Here is a 7,659-nt window from a genome sequence, read left to right on the forward strand (position 1 = left end):
TTGGCGCATGCTTAACTGCTAGCCGAATTCAAGGATAAATGGAAATTTCACCAGTTTGATTCTATCTGAATGTGTGTCTACGAGGTGTCTGGCTACCTGACGAAAGGTCCATTTAATTTAGAAGTACGGTCCCAGCTATGCAGAACCCATCGAGCACACAGAAGTGGTACATCGGTACCCAAATCCATTAATCTAATTTTTTTTCCAGAACTCTCCTTTTTGCTGCATGGTATCACGGCGGAGATATTTCCACTTTTACTCACAGGTTACATCTAGCTGCAATCAACCTGCAACACCAGATGGTATTTGACTGGTCTCACAGATAACCATCTAGTCCCACTGGGAGGGACAGTGAACCAAGCTCCATCCTCCTTCGCACAATTTCGCGATAATAAATTGACGATAACTACTCGCTCCAAACAAATCTACAAGGGCCGCACACGTGCAACCCGTCTCGCACGACAGTAGAACATTTTCTTCACTGGAGCTTTCGTTCCTGCCCCGTTGCATCCATTCGACGACTTCGGGGAAGACCGGAATAAACTTGAATTCTTCGGACGAATCTGTTGCTACACTTGTTTTTTGAACCTCTTGTTTCCAGTTTTGCCTTTTCTATCCTCTGTATAAAGCATTGGAGCGCTCATACCATTCCTCTCAAAAGGAAAAGAAAAGACACCACTGTGTTTAGCGTTGACACCAATGGCGTTAATTGGTTGGGTGCTGCTACTCTTTCTTGCAGTGCTTCCCGCACTAGCCACCTCCAGCGCCCACCGTGACGGTAACCTCACTCTCCGGTGCCACCCAGACCAGGTTGCAAGCCTACTCCAGCTAAAGAAATCCTTCTCATTCTTCCGTTATCCCAACCCCCTTGAGTCATGGCTAGAAGGCACTGACTGTTGTCTTTGGAAAGGTGTTGGCTGCAGCAACTCCTCGGGCCATGTCACCGCTATAGAACTCAATGACCGTGGATTGTACAGTCCTGAACTTAACCCTGCAATCTTCAACCTAGCCTCGCTTCAACGACTTGACGTCAGCATGAATAGTTTTTGCGGTCTGGCCTCCCCGCAAGTGGGTTTGAGAGTCTCTCCTTGCTCACCCACCTGAACCTCTCCAATTCGGGCTTCCAAGGCCAGATACCTATTGGCATCGGCAGACTTGCCAGCCTTATCTCTTTGGATCTTTCTACTAGTTATCAAAGCACTACCGAATATTTTGTGTATGGCGATGATACCAGGATCTGTGACGTTTGTAATTCTCTCTGGCTGGAGCAACCCAACTTCAGTATCCTAGTGGCCAACCTCAACAATCTGAGAGAGCTCTACCTTGATGGAGTGGAAATGTCTAGCAACAGAGATTGGTGCCATGCTCTTGCTAAGTTTCTTCCCGATCTCCAGGTTCTTAGCTTGAGTGATTGTTATCTGATCGATCCTATTTGTTCGTCCCTGTCAACCCTCCACACTCTATCTGTGGAAACCTAGAACAAAATTATGATATGGCCTCGTCTCCTTTTCCAGAGTTTTTCTTGGATTTTCCCAATTTAAGTGTACTCAAACTTGCTGAGACAAATCTCCAGGGTTGGTTCCCTCGTAGAACCTTTGATAAGGGGTTGCCCGATCTTCTCAGTAAGCGACGGTGGTGGTGATGAACACACGATGAACACAGCGGATAAACACGAGGATAAGTGGATGATAACTTGTATGATGCTGACGAGTCTCTCGGCTGATCCCTGTCGCCAATGCAACAGCTCTCAACCCTGCAAGATATTCGCAACTCCACACACTTGCACACGTAGCCGCCGACCACGAAGCGGTAAGTTGCAATCGTCTAATTCCCAATGGAACAGCAGATCACACAAGATTTTCAGAAGCAAAACACCAGATCGATGCGAATTGGTGTATAGATTCAATAGAGTTGCAAAGCAATCAACTATAAACTAGGGTTTATCTTAAACATGGTCTAAAGCTATTATGGGGGCGTCCTGGGCACTTATATAGGAGTTCAGGACGACCAGAAGTCGAGAAAATACATTAAAAACCGACCCAGATCGGGATCTGGTCGAGACTGACTCGGACACGGCCGGTCTTGGGGCCGGTCGACCGGGCCAGGGACCGGCCGGTCCGGGTTGGACCGGGACTGGGACCGGCCTGTGACCGGGCCACCGGGGTGACGCACAGTACACCCTCCCGGTTGGCACCAGCGCAGGATCCGGCGGGCGCCGGGCTCACCCGGCGTGGCGTCCGGTTGGACCGGACGTGAGACCGGGCCGTCCGGCGTGGCGGCCGGTCGGACCGGGCGTGGCGCAGGCCTGGACGTCGTCTTCCTCCCTCGCGCATGCCTCCCTCTCCTCCCTCGCGCGTACATGGGATGTCTTCTTATCCAGCTTCATGTCCAGCTCCATATCCAGCTTCACGTCCAGCTGCTCCTCTTCTCCTCGTGTGATGCTTGCTCCATCTTCGTACCTGATCATACATAAGTAAAAGGACTTAGGCAGTATAAAGTTCTCATCGATCGAAGTATCATTTAGGAGTGAATTCACCTGCTCCTTAAGTAGCTTCGCACGAGCCCTTGTAATGGATCCAATCCTGACTTCATTGGACTTGAGCTTCACAGCAGCATCGTCTTCATCTTGCAATGACGAAGGTAGTAGATTGGTAGGGATGTCCTCATCATCTCCCCCCTTCAAAAGGCGTCGACCTCGACGCTCCAAGGTCTTCTCCGTCATATGGTGTCAAATCAGCAACATTGAAAGAATTACTGACACCAAACTCATCAGTTGGAAGATCTATAGCATATGCATTGTCATTGATCTTGGCAAGCACTTTGTAAGGACCAGCACCACGAGGAAGCAACTTGGACTTCCATAGCTTCGGGAACATATCCTTGCGAAAATGAACCCAGACCATATCACCAGGCTTGAACAACATCTCCTTGCGCTTCTTGTTCACCCTTGCAACATTGTTCTTGTCTTTCTTCTCTATTAGCTCTTTAGTCTTCATATGTATCTTCCGTACAAAATCTGCCCTCTTTGATGCCTCCATATTGACTCGCTCATGTATGGGTAGAGGCAACAAGTCAAGTGGAGTAATGGGTTTGAAACCATACACCACCTCAAACGGACACAGCTCTGTGGTAGAATGTACCGCCCTGTTGTAAGCAAACTCCACATGCGGCAGACAATCTTCCCACACCTTCAAGTTTTTCCTGATCATGGATCTCAACAGTTGTGACAATGTTCTATTCACCACCTCAGTTTGACCATCAGTTTGGGGATGACAAGTAGTGCTGAAAAGTAGCTTCGTCCCCAGCTTTTCCCAAAGTGTCTTCCAGAAGTAGATCATAAACTTCACGTCACGATCAGAAACAATAGTCTTCGGGACTCCATGTAGACGTACAATCTCCCTGAATAACAGGTTAGCAATATGCGACGCATCGTCGCTCTTGTGGCAGGCAATAAAGTGTGACATCTTAGAAAATCTATCCACTACCACAAATATAGAATCATGGCATCTCTTAGTACGCAGACAACCCAACACAAAATCCATACTAATATCTTCCCATGGTGTAGTAGGTGCCGGTAAAGGAGTATACAAACCGTGAGGCTTCAACTTGGACTTGGACTTGTTGCAAGTAATGCACCTCTTCACATACCTGTCCACATCCTGCCTCATCTTTGGCCAATAAAAGTGATCAGCGAGCATGAGTAGCGTCTTCTCACGCCCAAAGTGACCCATCAAACCTCCAGCATGTGATTCCTGCAATAAGAGCGAACGTACAGACGATTCTGGAACACATATTTTGTTAGCTCTAAACAAGAACCCATCATGTATGTGATATTTTTCCCATGCTTTACCAATAGCACACAAGCGATATGGTTCAGCAAAATCATGATTAGTGGCATACAAATCACATAGTACTTCTAATCCAGGAATTTTAACATCAAGTTGAGTTAATAGCATATTTTTCCTAGATAGAGCATCAGCAACAACATTATCTTTTTCCTTCTTATGCTTAATAATGTATGGAAAAGACTCAATGAACTCAATCCACTTAGCAAGACGCCTATGCAAGGTAGATTGAGCTTTCAGATATTTCAAAGCTTCATGATCAGAATGTATGATAAATTCTTTTGGCCACAAATAATGTTGCCAAACCTCAAGAACTCTAATTAAAGCATACAATTCTTTATCATAGATAGGATAGTTCAACTTAGCACCAGAAAGTTTCTCAGAAAAATATGCAATTGGGCGACCCTCTTGCATCAACACACCACCAATTCCAATACCACTAGCATCACATTCACTCTCAAATTTCTTATTGAAATCAGGAAGTGCAAGTAACGGTGCAGAAGTTAACAATCTTTTCAGTTCATCAAAAGCATGATCTTGGGCGACGCCCCACTCAAAAACAACACCTTTTTTTAGTCAATTCATTCAAAGGTGCAGCAATGGTACTAAAATTGGGCACAAAACGTCGATAAAACCCAGCTAGACCATGAAAACTTCTTACTTGACTCACATTCATGGGAGTAGGCCAATTTTGAATTGCTTCAATTTTAGACACATCTACTTCTACTCAGTGCTTAGAGACAACATAACCCAGAAATATGACCTTATCTTTGCAAAATGTGCACTTCTCAAGATTACCATAGAGTTTATTATCACGCAACACTTGCAAAACATGTCAAATATGCAAAGTATGATAAGATTCATTGCGGCTGTAGATTAATATGTCATCAAAATACACAACCACAAACTTGCCAATAAAATCACGCAAAACATGGTTCATCAGTCTCATGAAAGTGCTAGGTGCATTAGTTAATCCAAAAGGCATTACTAACCACTCATATAAACCAAATTTTGTTTTAAAGGCTGTTTTCCATTCATCCCCCTCTTTCATCCTAATTTGATGATAACCACTACGCAAATCAATTTTAGAGAAAATAGCAGCACCACTCAATTCATCTAGCATATCCTCTAAGCGGGGAATAGGATGACGATATCGAATAGTAATGTTGTTTATCGCTCTACAATCTACACACATGCGCCAAGTACCATCTTTCTTAGGAACTAAAATAACAGGAACAGCACAAGGACTAAGGCTTATGCGGATATAACCTTTGTAGAGTAGTGCTTGTACTTGTTGTTTCTGAATTTCCTTCGTCTCTTCGAGTTTCGTCCTGTATGGCGCCCTGTTGGGCAGCGAGGCACCGGGGATCAAGTCAATTTGATGCTCAATACCACGCAATGGTGGTAATCCTGCGGGCACCTCCTCCGGAAACACATCACTGAATTCCTGCAAAACATTAGAAACACCAAGAGAAATAGGGGTCATGTCGTTAGAAACCAAAACCTGACCCTTGTACATAAGCACAAGAGGCATGGTTGTAGGATCCTCACTAAATTCTCTCATATCCTCGCTGGTGGCTAATAGCACTAAAGAATTCACTCTCTCACTTTTCGTTATATCACTCACGGCATTACAATTCTCTCGCCTATCTATGGATGCATCCTCCAAGTTTACTTCAACTTTCTGACGAGATTCATTGACAATTTGCTGTGGTGACATAGGCTGCAAGTTGATTTTCTTGCCCTTGAACTCCAAGTGATATGTATTGGCACGGCCATTGTGTTGCACAGAACGGTCATAGAGCCATGGCCGACCCAATAGTAGGTGACACACCGTCATAGGAACCACATCAAAATCAATGGAATCCTTATATGATCCAATCTCAAAATCAACACGCACCATGTGGTTTACCTTCATCTCACCATTATCGCTCAACCACTGAATATAATATGGATGCGGGTGCGGTAGATACTTCAGTTTCAGCTTGGCACACAACTCCTTGCTTGCTAGATTGCAACAACTCCCGCCATTAATAATGACTTTCCAAGCTTTATCAGGACCAACTAGTGCCTTTGTTTGGAACAAATTACAGCGTTGAGTAGATGCACTCGGCTGCACATTAAGAGCACGCTGTGACACAACAATAGTGCGAGCTTCAGACGGAAAAGCATCTTCACCATCACTGTCATAATCATCATCTTCTGGAGCATATGGATCAGCATCATCTCCAGTCTCATACTCATCATGGTCATTAATGATCATTACTTTACGGTTAGGACAATCTCTTCTGAAGTGACCCTTGCCTCCACATGTATGACAATTCATATAGCGGTTGCGTGCCGTAGACATGCTAGAACCAATTGTACTTGCAGCAGGTTCGGGCTTCTTTGTGTTGGACACATTGGAGAACGACTTGCTAGACGAAGTAGGAAAAAGGTGCGGGGCGCGAAGACGGCACCGGCGCCGCAGGTGGGGACGCCCTAGGCGTGTAGCGCCCAGCTCCCATAGTACGGCCTTTGATTTGCGCCTCTTCAGCTAATTGTGTTTCAGCTTCTCTTGCATGATGTAGCAGCTCATTCATAGTAGTGTAAGTGCGATGACGAACAATTCCCTTGATATATATTATACTTCAGACCATGTAGAAAACGTTGCATTGTCATCTCAAGTGACTCACGGACACGGCCACGCTGCATAAGCATCTCCATCTCCATGTAATAAGCCTCAACTATCATAACACCTTGTCTCAAGAGGGTCAACTTATCATATATAGATCGCAAATAATTAGTGGGAACGAAACGAGCTTGCATAATTGCCTTCATCTCACGCCATGTAAGAACTGTCACTTCTCGATCTTCTTGACGAGCACGTGTAACTTCATCCCACCAACGCAATGCATAACCATCAAATTCTGAAGAAGCAAGCTTAACCTTCCTATCTTCAGTATAGTCATGTAGGCACCACAACTTCTCAATTTTCAGCTCCCAAGTGAGGTATTCTTCAACATCAGGACCTCCATCAAATTTGGGTATGGAGAACTTTGGCTTACCCAAACCATCGTCTTGCGGTTGTGGAGGGACACGACGGGCTCCGAATTCAGCAAAGCCACGACCACGGTTACCACGTCCAACACCACGACCAGCAGCAGCAGGTTGTTCTTCAAGATCAGCATCTTCATCTTCATGTTGTTGTTGTTGTTGTTGGGTCAGGTTCTCAATAGCTAACTGCAATGCTTGAATAGATCGCTGAATATCCGTCACTTGTTCTTGCATTGTATTGACGGTCTCAGTAGTGGTACCAAGCTTCTCATTGACCTTTTGAATTTCAGCAGTAAGTCCTTCGTCCTGTTCGCGGAATTCACGTCGCGTCTCATTACGAAGAGCTTCATACTCCCTCCAAGTCATAACATCAGCTCCATCCTTCTGTTTCTGGTTAACAATTTTAGCATCACTAGAAGACATGGTTAGTAGGTTAGTGCACTAAAACAAAAATCTGTGGTGGTACTCTCACAACTCACTCAAAACTGATAAGACAAGGTAAATCTTACCGCTCCAAAGTGAATTAGTATTGCTTACCACTTGGATTGACAAACTAGTGCACGGATGTAGCCAAGCGAATATCAAGGGTATAAGAACAATCACACGGCAAAGTAGGATATATGTGGGGCTGTAGGTGGGCTACCTATTTGCACCAATAACAAGCTCTAGCGCTGACCGTAGAAAAACCAAAGATACTAACACAAGGCGATAAATGTGGCAATGCAACTATATTGATGAAAAAAGGTTGCAATGCACTCGAGAGACGCTAGCAAAACTC

At 45.0% G+C, this 7,659-nt stretch overlaps 1 pseudogene; it reads left to right on the forward strand.

Moving 5' to 3' along the window:
* Positions 1–425: 425 nt before the first annotated feature.
* On the forward strand, positions 426–1,590 carry LOC127339146 (receptor-like protein 6; annotated as a pseudogene).
* The last annotated feature ends 6,069 nt before the right edge of the window (positions 1,591–7,659 follow it).

Source organism: Lolium perenne, chromosome 3 (genome assembly GCF_019359855.2).
Source record: "Lolium perenne isolate Kyuss_39 chromosome 3, Kyuss_2.0, whole genome shotgun sequence".
Classification (NCBI taxonomy): Eukaryota; Viridiplantae; Streptophyta; class Magnoliopsida; order Poales; family Poaceae; genus Lolium; species Lolium perenne.